We start from the raw sequence: 12,555 nt of genomic DNA, 5'->3' as shown, positions 1-12,555 counted from the left end.
CATGAAACATCGCTTCGGTCTCCAGCTGCTCTATGGATGCAGAGACACGTTCTGTGCATATTTCCTACAGGAGAGCAAGCACCTTGAAAGAACTCTGTAGAAAAAGCCATCAGAGAACCATGGGAGTCCATAAATGAGCAACGTGCCTTGTAATTAATGAGTGTGCAGTCCATGTAGTCACCCAGTTTTGAGAAACAGCTTCAAAGGGATAGCCACAAATGGGATTTTACTGGTTTAATCATCAAATTCTACATCTGGTCAGGAAAGTGGGAAAACAGTTTAAAAGAGGGAAATCACGAGTGGATAGAATGGCTAATAATTACTTGCTGATTTGTAGATGCTGGAGGAAATTTATTTATTACACCAAGAATCCAGTTCCACATTCTATGCTTGTGAGTTTTTTAATTCACATATGGCAGCTATTTAAAATTATGCAATAAAATAAAATTATTTAAAATGTTTCTGATTAAGCTGAAACAGTATTATTGAGGGGGAAAACAGAATCTACCACAGGCAAGCACAATACTGATGATAAGAGTTGGACACACTATCTTATAAAATCTTTCTAAAAACTGCTAAAAAAAAAAAAAAAAGCTTTAACTTTTTGTTTCTTTAACTTCATAGTTCTCGAAGGACAGTGCAATGAAATGTTAGTAAGTATTTCGGATTACTTTCCCAGCATCGTCTCCTACCTGCCTTTTGCCCTAATTCCAAGCCCAATCACTAACTTTCCCACCACTAATTTGACCACTCTTTTAATATCTAGTTGTGAGTACTCTGGATAAGAAATACAAACTATTAGCTGAAACCATATGAAACTATGATTTTTGAGGTTAAAAATGTCCAAATATCTGTATATCATATGTTACAATTTAACAATCACAGAAGAGAAGGCTAAGTGCTCAGTAAATCCATTTCTGTGTCTTCTGGGCACAAAGCTACACTATACTTCCCAGCCAGCCTGCTGGTTAGGTGGGGCCACATGACTGGTTTTGGCCAACAGAATGGGGGTAGAGTGTCTCCAAGCCTGTGCACACAGCCTCCTGTGGGATCCTCGACTCCGTTTCCATCAGCCCATATAGAGGACACTGGGGCCCTGGCCAAAGATGGCACCTCAAGATGGATGGAACCTGGCCCCATGTGAAAGCACATAGCAGACTCTCTCAAATGTGTGTTGGACTTAAAGGCAGGCAAAGAAATTAACTTCTACTATGTTCAGCCACTGTGACTTTGGGATGCTTTGACACATAAAGTTAGTTCACCTTGATGAAGAGAATAATATTTCAAGACCATTTATTTTCCTAAAGTCTAGTACACATATTTTCCTCATGTGTGAATCCACTGAAACAAGAAACAAAAACTTAGAAAGCTATCAGTGTGATTTGCATTTAGTTTCATATTTAGCAAAGCATTTTTTTTAATGTACAAACTTTGAGCAGTGCATTCTGGGAGATCAAGAATGCATGGTTAAGGCATAGTCCTGAATTTAAGAGACATTTGAGTATCAGGAGCTCAGATGCATTTGGCTGGATTAACCCAGCTCCATGGAACCTGGTAAACCTGGGGTGATCAATAAAAAAGGAGTTCCTGAAAGAGAAAGACAAAGCTAGAAAGAGAATTCTTGGTCTTGGACTGAAAGGATCCCACCAACATTCGCTGCCACCCTGGGAGTTCTGACCAGGCTAGACAGCTGCTTGCGCATGTGTGCTTGTGTGCTCTGCCTTTGATCTCTCTTCCTAAACAACACTGGACATATAGAAGGCTCAAGGCACCCAGTCCTGAGGGCAGGAAAGTGGCTCTGTAGGTGAACAGTCTCTGTGGGGAGGAGGCCCTGAGCTGTGGCTGTCTGAGCTACATGCTGAATTGCCCAGAGCTCCTTTCACGCACTATGCAGCTTGCTGTCTACTTTGATCAGATTAATCACAAATTGCCATCTCCACAGCTGAAGCTAAATGTTTTTTAAAATATTTCAGGGATTGTGTAAGTCGTATTGTATTTATCCATTGGATTCCTTATTTTCTGCGCAAATACACTTGTTAGTATGCTTGTTTATGGTCAGGTTCCAGGAAACTTTATGATATTCTCCAAGACAAATTGAGAAGTTAAAACGTTTTTGCTGATGTTTTTACATTTAAATATTGCCAAACGAAAGAAATGAAGTGTTTTCTAAATACGGACAACAAGGTCCAGCCAGAAGAGATTTGTTTTTGCTTTCTCCTGTTTTTATCATACCTTCCAGCACGACAAGTCCATAGTACCCAACTAGTTAAAATAAATTCTGGGCTCCCATCCATTTTTGACATACACAGTCCAAGTCCAGCAAGCCCAGGGATGCCCCCAAAACATCTCACTTTCCTGGATGTGTAGGCATCTGAGAACCCAATCCAAAATGCTCAAGCTATCAAGTGTATCCCAGTGTGTGTTGATGCATCTTCAAATTTCCTATGCCATGAGTATACAAACTTGGAACTCTTCACTGCTTCTTCTATTCCTCTCACTTATTCTTAACCCAATGGAGAGTTGCTGGGAGGTTTTAAGAAGAGGGCTGACCTGACCTGATTTATTCTCAAGGAGAAAACTCTAAGACATGGACTAGAGGGGACAAAAGAAGAATCTAGGGGAAGCTCTTGCGGGGGTGGGTGGTTCTGGTGAGGGAGGATGGTTATAGGGCTGGATGGTGGCAGGCAGGAGGGAGAGAAGGAGAAGGACTTGACACATGGTCTGGAGTGGGACTTAGCACCTGACTGTGCATAAGTGGGGAGGAAGAGTAAGTGGGCAGGAACAATGCCCAGGTTTTCAACACTAATCAGTCTGGACACTTCTGGAACAGGGGGAATGGATGAGAAGCAGGAAATGAGTTTTGGAGAGCTGACCAAGAGTTCACTTTTGGATGTCCTAAGCTCATTAAGACATCCTGATGAATAGGGCAAGAATTGACAAAGGATTAATCTCCAAAATATATAAACAGCTCATGCAGCTCAATATCAAGAATACAAACACCCCAATCAAAAAATGGGTGGAAGATCTAAATAGACACTTCTTCAAAGAAGATATTCAGATGGCTAAAAAGCAGACGAAAAGATGGTCGGTATCACTAATTATGAGAGGAATGCAAATCAAAACTACAGTGAGGTATCTCCTCACACCAGTCAGAATGGCCATCATCAAAAAGTCTACAAACAATAAGAGAGGGTATGGAGAAGAGCGAACCCTACTACACTGTCAGTGGGAACATAAACTGGTACAGCCACTATAGAGAACAGTATGGAGGTTCCTTAAAAAACTAAAAATAGAGCTACCATATGATCCAGCAATCCCACTCCTGGGCATGTATCTGGAGAAAATTATAATTGAGAAGGATACATGCACCCCTGTGTTCATTTCAGCACTATTTACAATAGCCAAGACATGGAAACAACCTAAATGTCCATCAATAGAGGAATGGATAAAGCAGATGTGGTACATATACACAATGGAATATTATTCAGCTATAAAAAAAATGAAATAATGCCATCTGCCACAACATGGAGAGATCTAGAGGTTGTTATACCGAGTGAAGTGTCAGAGAAAGACAAACACCATATGGCATCACTTATATGTGGAGCCTAAAAAAGGGGGGGGGTTCAAAATAAACTTATCTACAAAATAGCAATAGAGTCACAGATGTAGAAAATAAACTTGTGGCTGCTGCTGCTGCTGCTGTCGCTTCAGTCGTGTCCGACTCTGTGCAACCCCATAGACGGCAGCCCACCAGGCTTCCCCGTTCCTGGGATTTTCCAGGCAAGAACACTGGAGTGAGTTGCCATTTCCTTCTCCAATGCATGAAAGTGAAAGTGAAGTCGCTCAGTCGTGTCCGACTCTAGCGACCCCATGGACTGCAGCCTACCAGGGGGTAAAGAGGGGGTAATGGATAAGGCCTCTGCCCTTCCCCCAAGGCAGGTCATAAGACCCTCAGGTTAGAGATGCCCCTCACCCCCATACCCGAGGAGAGGAGCATTCCTTTCTCTGCAGATGGAGTGATGCTGGAGGGAATCTGAAGGAACCGACCTTGCTGGGTTACCCCTCGTTGAAACTTCCCACGACTTTCCACCCTTCATCAGACCTCGTATAGAAACACTTAGGGGTAACCGTTTGAATCTTCATTTCCTTATGAAGCCTCCCAGATTGGATAAAATTTATATTACAGAAATGTGTGTGCTTTCTTCTTTTTTTCCCTTTAATTTTTATTGAAGTATAGTCAATTTACAATATTGTGTTAGTTCCAGGTGTACAGCAAAGTGGATCGATTATACATACACATATATCTACTCTTTTTTTAGATTCTTTTTCCATATAGGTCATTACAGACAACTGAGTAGAGTTCCCTGTGGTACAGAGTAGGTCCTTGTTGGTTATCTATTTCATATACTGTGGTGTGTGTATGTCCATTCCAACGTCCCAATTTATCCTCCCCCCACATCCCCTAACCACCTGGTAACCATAAGTTTGTTTTCTCCATCTGTAACTCAGTTTCTGTTTTGTAGATAAGTTAATTCGTACCTTTAAAAAAAATTCCACATAAAAGCAATATCATATTTTTGTCTTTCCCTGTCTGACTAACTTCACTTAGTCTGACAATCTCCAGGTCCATCCATGTTGCTGCAAATGGCATTACTGCATTCTTTTTATGACTAATACTCCTTTGTATATGTGTAGCACATCTTCTTTATCCTTTCCTCTGCTGATGGCTATTTAGGTTGTTTCCATGTCTCGGCTATTGTAAATAGGGCTATGAGCATAGTGGTTCATGTATCTTTTCAAATTATGGTTTTCTCTGGGTATATGCCCAGGATTGCTAGATCATATGCTAGCTCTGGTTTTTAGTTTTTTAAGGAACCTCCGCACTGTTTTCTGTAGTGGCTGTCTGTACCACTTTATATTCCCAGGAACAGTTTAGGAGGGTTCCCTTTTCTCCACATTCTCTCCAGCATTTATTGTTTGTACATTTTTTAAATGACGACCATTGATACCTCCGGAGAAGGCAATGGCACCCCACTCCAGTACTCTTGCCTGGAAAATCCCATGGATGGAGGAGCCTGGTAGGCTGCAGTCCATGGGGTCGCTACAAGTCGGACACGACTGAGCAACTTCACTTTCACTTTTCACTTTCATGCTTTGGAGAAGGAAATGGCAACCCACTCCAGTGTTCTTGACTGGAGAATCCCAGGGACGGTGGAGCCTCGTGGGCTGCTGTCTATGGGGTCGCAGAGTTGGACACGACTAAAGTGACTTAGCAGCAGCAGCAGCAGCATTGATACCTCATTGTAGCTCTGATTTGCATTTTTGTACTAATTAGTGAGATTGAGCATCTTTTCATGTGCCTCTTGGCCATCTGTATGTCTTCTTTGGAGAATTGTCTACAAGATCTTCCACCCATTTTTTGATTGAGTTTTTTTCCTTATTTTTGATATTGAGCTGCATGAACTGTTTGTATATTTTGGAGATTAAGCCCTTGTTGATTGCTTCATTTGCAAATATTTTCTCCCATTCTGAGAGTTCTCTTTTCGTTTTAGTCATGATTTCCTTTGCTGTGCAAAAGCTTTTAAGTTTAATTACATCCCATGTGTTTATTTTTTGTTTTTACTTTTGTTACTCTAGAAGATGGATCAAAAACAATCTTCCTGCTATTTATGGCAAAGTGTGTTCTGCTGATGTTTTCCAATAATAAGAGTTTTATAGTATCCAGCCTTACATTGAGGTCTTTAACCCATTTTGAGTTTATTTTGGTGTATGGTGTTAGGGGGTGTTCTAATTTCATTCGTTCATGCATCTGTCCAGTTTTCCCAACCGTGTGTACTTTCTTTTTTATTAATCTGTCTTTTGTTTCTTATTTTTATTAGAAAAATGAACATTGTCTGTTTTCAGGTGCAAAATACTGATCTAGCACATCCCCAAGCCCCCGAGGAGGCCAGCTGTGCTTAACAACCCCTCCAGAGGAAACCCAGAAGACATGGCTGAGGAAGGCTTCTTATAGAACAAATTGTTTCCATGTCTTGGCTATTGTAAGCAGTGTTGCTATGAACTAGCATGTATCTTTTAGAATTATATTTTTGTCCAGATACATGCCCAGGAGTGGGATTGATGGATCATATGGCAACTCTATTTTTAGTTTTTTTGAGGAATCATTTGAAATTTCATGCGTGGGTTCCCAAGGCCTTTTGTGCCCCGCCTCAGAGGTCTGATGGCTTAGGAGCACTTGCACACATGCTTGTTGGGGCCTGGAGCTGTCTCTGAAGAGAAGCCCTAGACTCTGCCCATTTCCCTTCTGTGTCCTTGCCACCAACAGGCTGAAATGGGATTTCTGCTTTAAACCATGACCTTGGATCCCAATCTTGGCAGGACCTTTAAGAATATAAGGTGACTGAGGAATCTGAGCACGTTGGGGGCTCCCCAGTATTAATCAGAGTGTGTGTGGTAATTCTTTGGAGAAAAGTTAATAAGTACATACTTGGGCTTCTCCAGTGGCTTAGTGGTAAAGAATTTGCTTGTAACACAGGAGAGGCAGGAGACCCGGATTTGATCCCTGGGTTGGGAAGATCCCCTGGAGGAGGGCATGGAAACCCATTCCAGGATTCTTGCCTGGAGAATCCCATGGGCAGAGGAGCCTGGTGGGCTACAGTCCATGAGGTCGCCGAGTCAGACACAACTGAGCGAACACGCAGGAGTTGATAGTGCTACGCAAATGCACTGATGTGCTCAGGGCACCAGAACTTTCTGGTGCTTTTTACTCTTCCTGTAGCATCCTCAGCTGACACTGACTTTCTAGTTGCAAGTGCCTCCAGTTGTCACCCGTTGCCCACTCCCCTTGCCACAGGCCCAAATTAAGAGGATCCAAGTTCCCAGGGGGACAATGAATAATCCTGCTGAATCAGATATTTCTCATAGCACATTTCAGAGTGTGGGCTCTACCAAGCACAGAAGCAAGGCTTTCTGAGAACCACATTACATGTTCACAAGCTTTCTCTGAGGTTCTCAGGCAACATCTAAGTGCTGATGTGCCCACCCTGAAGGCTGTGAAGGCTGGATGGATGATGATGTGTTTATGCACATAAATCTAAATAACAAAAATCATTTAAAAGGTAAATAGAGCATCGAACCATACTAAGTCTTTAAAGCCTATTTTAGGTGCATGGAGTCAATACCACACGAGAATTAACAATATACATCTATTTTACAATTACAGCAGTTGATGGCAAGTAAGTCTAATCCTCAGCTGACCTTGCCTATCTCATGTGGTTGTGTGCTGCTACCATGCACTCGTCACAGTGGCAGAATCTGCTATATGCAGAAGTGCTAACTTACACAAAGTGACAAGTCTCAATGTGTCATATCTGAAAATTAAAAAAGCTTATCTTTTAGGAGATAAAGTAGGTATTTGTATTCATTGTGCTTTCAGATGCCCCATTATAACCAAGATGGTTTTGCACAATCAAAATAATGTTACAGTGCTAGAAGCTTCAATAGCATATATACTAAAACTCGAATGCTACAGAGATTAGCATGGCCCCTGCACAAGGATGACACACAAATTCGGAGAAGTGTTCCATATTTCTTACAGTTTTGAGCATTAAAAAAATAATATTAGGAATAGGATTCACAGAATATTTTTAAAGTTTACCAAAAAAAAAAAAAAAACCTTAAGATTACATTCAACTTGCAATTTTTTATTTGCATTCTTGACTGCTTTAGGTATTAAAAAATAGGACTCTGCATGTGCTTCTATAGTGTGAGTTATTTGGTAGGTTGCTCTTTCTGGTAGAATTTCCCACCATTTTAAAGTAAAGGTACACATATTTCAACCCTGAAATTAGGTGCATTCAATTTTAACAAATTATTTTTGAGTTTTAAAAAATATGTGCCAGAAATTTTGATATAGTTAATGCAATCAATTAGTTTCATTAGGAGAAGACAGACTATTTTCAGGAATGATTAGTTCATGAAAGTATCCAACTATGTTGATAAGAAGAAAATAAAATGACAAAATGCATGTTACAGTGCCCCCAAAGATGCTTGGAAAACTAGTAAGTCATGGCAGATGATGTATATATTCATGAAGCTTTAATTTCATGCAGTTATGCATTTCTCACAAATCACTTTGGTTATGTGGTCTTCACACTGAGGGATGTGTTTAGATAAACCCATTTATGATTTCAGTTGTTAAACTACAATATTTTATAGCATTTATTCAGTGCATCCTGATTTCTTTAAGGTTTAAATGTTACCGTTTTTCCTGAAAACTAAAAAGTCTCTCCTGGTATAGAGGACCTGTCAGCTCCTATTGTTAGAACTGAAACTGCCCTGAGATAGTCTTGAGTTTTAAGAACAGATTTTACTTTCACTGTCAGTTCAGTTCAGTTCAGTCGCTCAGTCGTGTCCTACTCTTTGCGACCTCATGAATCACAGCACGCCAGGCCTCCCTGTCCATCACCAACTCCCGGAGTTCACTCAGACTCATGTCCATCGAGTGGGTGATGCCATCCAGCCATCTCATCCTCTGTTGTCCCCTTCTCCTCCTGCCCCCAATCCCTCCCAGCATCAGGGTCTTTTCCAGTGAGTCAACTCTTCGCATGAGGTGGCCGAAGTACTGGAGTTTCACCTTCAGCATCAGTCCTTTCAATGAACACCCAGGACTGATCTCCTTTAGGATGGACTGGTTGGATCTCCTTGCACTCCAAGGGACTCTCAAGAGTCTTCTCCAACACCACAGTTCAAAAGCATCAATTCTTCAGCGCTCAGCTTTCTTTATAGTCCAACTCTCACATCCATACATGACCACTGGAAAAACCATAGCCTTGGCTAGACAGACCACTGTAGACTTCTCAGATTTAGTAACCTGTCCTTCATTATAAAAGATCACCATAACCAAGTCACCATCTTTTTTTTGGTTGGGTTGGCTTCACTCAGCTTGTAGATCTTAATTCCCCCAGAAGGGATTGAACCCGCTCTCTCGGCAGTGAAAGCATGGAATCCTAACCACCAGAGAATTCGCTCCATACAGTCCTTTACTTTAAATGTGTTGTAGGGTTTTCACCTCCTCCAGTCGTGATGATATATATTGACCCATCTTGTTCTTTTCTGATAACCATGATGAGCAACGACTATATTTTTGCAGGCTAAAGCTAAAACTCAGCAAGACTAACCAGCCCCTCTAAGAATTAAGCCTGTTCTCAATAACGCTTTGCAGGGCAGGGTGGGGTGGGGCGGGGCGGGTGGCTAATATAGTGCATCCGGATGTGCTCAGTCGTGTCCACTCTTTGCAACCCCATATAGACATTGATTCAATTCATAATAATGGAGGATTTTCGTGACTACGACTCAAGTATCCAAGTTATAATCACAATAATAATCATTCAGACCATAATATTCTCTGCCATTACTGTACTCCAGCAATACAAAAATCCAGATACAGCAAAATGGCCACATCACTGGACAGTTTTCACTCTGTCATGGTGACTTAGTGCAGAGTATAAATGTGATGTGGACTGGGCTAAATCCTATGCCTCTGCCAAATAAGTGTGGCAAGAAAATACTATGTAACACTGCTGTGTGCTTCATTACTCAGATTAACAGAAGACATACTTGTGAAAGTAAAGCATGAAAATAGACACTATTCAGAATCCAGACAACACATAAAAGTAACTACATAACAAGAACCCGGGGTGGATTATGGTCCAAATATTGCCATGCTGTTATAAACGAGCTAAACCAGTGAGCTGCTTAGCTGAGAACAGTGACTCTGCACTCCAGAACCACTTAAGAGCTTTAAAAATGCTGATGCCCAATCCCCACACACACAGAGAAAAATTTAATTGGCCCAGGGTGGACTCCTGGGCATAGGATTTTTAGAAACTCCCTGACTCCTTTGGTGGACTGCCAGGATTGTGAAGAGCTGGGCCCTGAACAAAGAGGCCCTGGGGGAAATGAGAGGCCTCAGACTGCTTTGGGAAAGGTATTCCAGTAGGGGGCGCTCAGCTGATTCCATGTTTCCTAACAACCATCCGTGTCCCAAGTGTTAACCTATTTTCGGAGAGGCCTTTCCAACATAGATGCTACTCTAATTATTTTCAAAGTTTTCAAAAAGTAACGGGAATTCCCTGACGGTCCAGTGGGTGTGACTCCACTGCAGGGGCAGAGGCTCAATCCCTGATTGGGGAACTGAGGTCTCCCAAAACCTATGCTGCTGCTGCTAAGGCGCTTCAGTCATGTCCGACTCTGTGGGACCCCATAGACGGCAGCCCACCAGGCTTCCCCATCCCTGGGATTCTAGAGCAACCAAATAATACTAACTACAATGATAATAAAAATCTACAGTATCTTCGGCTTTCAGGTTGAATATGGCAGGTTAAACGTATCCATTTATCTCTACTCTGTCCGCAAAACCCCACTAAATGACAGTAAAGGAATAAAAAGAAAAGATATGTTCTTGTTGACAAAACAGGAGAGCAGGTAACAGCAGCCAAGTGGGGACAAGGACATTTTAATGCTTCAGAACCCTGGAAAGCTCAGGAATTGTAAGCTATCTCCGAAGGTTGAGGAAAAATTGATATCAGAGTGGGCATCTACCCTGTCTGCTACAGTTTAAAACAAAATGAAGAAAGAGCTGTATAAGCATACTATGAGTTATAGAAGCAAACAGATGAAACTGCTAAGGATTGAAAATGGTTGTTTCTGGGAAGTGGGAACTGGGTTGGGAAAAAGCAATTCTGGGTTTTGCTCTTCTGAGAGCCCTGTGTCATTTGGCCTTTAAAATTAAATCCTGAAAGCAATTATCCTTCAATTAAAAAAATAAATGTAAAAAAAAAAGAAATACTAAGTATACACAAAACTTAGATTTTTTTTAAATGCTGTTTTTGAAATGCATTTGGGAGTAAAGGTATGCAAATACTGTAGATATGAATGTAAAATTGTAAAATCTTTCCAGATGACAGGTGGGTAATATGGATCAAAACTTTCAATGTGTGGAACATTTAGTCCAGAATTTTCACTCTTGAATTTTGTCCAAGGAAGTAATTGGACAACCACTGCTTTGAGTATAAAATAAAAAATTGGAAACTCTCTTACATGCCCTACACCAGAATTTTGATTTGAACAAGTGATGGCTCCTCCAAACAGTGAAATTATATGTAAATACTTTAAATGATGGATTGCATACCTCCCAGACAGTCAAAAATTCTAAAAGCCTGAAAACAAAATTTGCTGGGCATGTGAAACCTCGAAATGTTAATTTAATGCTGTTGAGTGTGCACTGGTACACTGTCTTTGGGGGACAAGGAAAAATTGGCATTACATAAATGAAAAGTTAGATATACACTTTGATCAGCAATCCTCATAGGGAGTCTAAAATGACTCCCATGAACTATACAGTGCATGGAATTCTCCAGCCCAGAATATTGGAGTGGGTAACTGTTCTATTCTTCAGGGGATCTTCCCGACCCAGGAATCAAACCTAGGTCTCCTGCATGGAAGAGGGATTCTTTACCAGCTGAGCTACCAGGGAAGCCTGAGACCTTCTAAGGATTTTTACAAATATTACATCCTGGAGTGGGAGGGGGGAGAAGAGAACGAACACACCTACCACATAAGTTTACACCTACCTACATAAGTTTATGAACAAAGAAAACAAACCTATATGAATAATGCAGCTATGAAAGTTGACTATCACTAAATCTGGTAGTAATAACTGTGGATTAGAAAAGAAAATGGTGACTCACATGGTAAACAATTCACCTGCAATGCAGGAGACCCGGGTTCAATCTCTGGGTCGGGAAGAGTCTCTGGAGAAGGGAATGGAAACTCACTCCAGTATTCTGGCCTGAAGAATTCCACGGACAGAGGAGTCTGGCAGGTTACAGTCCATAGGGTGGCTAACAGTCCCACAGGACTGAGTGACTGACACTACAGAAAACAAAGCACAGCCCAAAAGACAATTACACCTGTGGCAGAAACGTGGGATCACCCAAAAAGAGTTCTCCTTTTCCCAGGTGGCTCTCTCTCTGAAAGTTGCTCAGTTGTGTCCGACCAGAAACTGTCTGGCTCCTCTGTCCATGGGATTCACCAGGCAAGACTATTGCAGTGGGTAGCCATTCTCTTTTCAGGAGGATCTTCCCCAGGAACTGAGCCTGGGTCTACCGAATTGAAAGCAGGCTCTCTAAGCCATCAGGGAAACTCTAATCAACAAAAGGAAAAAAGAAAAAAAAGCCATTGCCAGTATTACAAGGCCCGGGTTCCGGTCGTGGGTAGTGAAAAATCTGTCTGGTTTCTTTGCTCAGTTGTGTCTGATCGGCCATCCTGTCTTCGCTTGGAAAAGCCCATTGTGGCTTTATGGATATTGGGTTTCCCTTGTATCTCAGCTGGAAAAGAATTTGCCTACAGTGCGGGAGACCTGCATTCCATCCCTGGGTTAGGAAGATCCCTGCAAAAGGGGGAGGCTACTGGAAAATCCCATGGACAGAGGAGCCTGGTAGGCTGCAGTCCATGGGGTCGCTAAGAGTCAGACACGACTGAGCGACGTCACTT

At 41.7% G+C, this 12,555-nt stretch overlaps 1 protein-coding gene and 1 non-coding gene across 4 annotated transcripts in view; one reads left to right on the top strand and one right to left on the bottom strand.

Annotated features, from left to right (window-relative positions):
- Window positions 1–12,555, bottom strand: part of MID1 (midline 1) — a 789,406-nt gene that overhangs the window by 576,145 nt on the left and 200,706 nt on the right. The window lies entirely within an intron of this gene.
- On the top strand, window positions 7,485–7,592 carry LOC112582833. Its single transcript, XR_003107189.3, has one exon. It is a non-coding gene; the product is annotated as a U6 spliceosomal RNA (small nuclear RNA).

This window comes from Bubalus bubalis, chromosome X, assembly GCF_019923935.1.
Source record: "Bubalus bubalis isolate 160015118507 breed Murrah chromosome X, NDDB_SH_1, whole genome shotgun sequence".
Classification (NCBI taxonomy): domain Eukaryota; kingdom Metazoa; phylum Chordata; class Mammalia; order Artiodactyla; family Bovidae; genus Bubalus; species Bubalus bubalis.
Note: the sequence above shows the minus strand (reverse complement) of the source record. Positions and strands in the feature narration are given on the sequence as shown.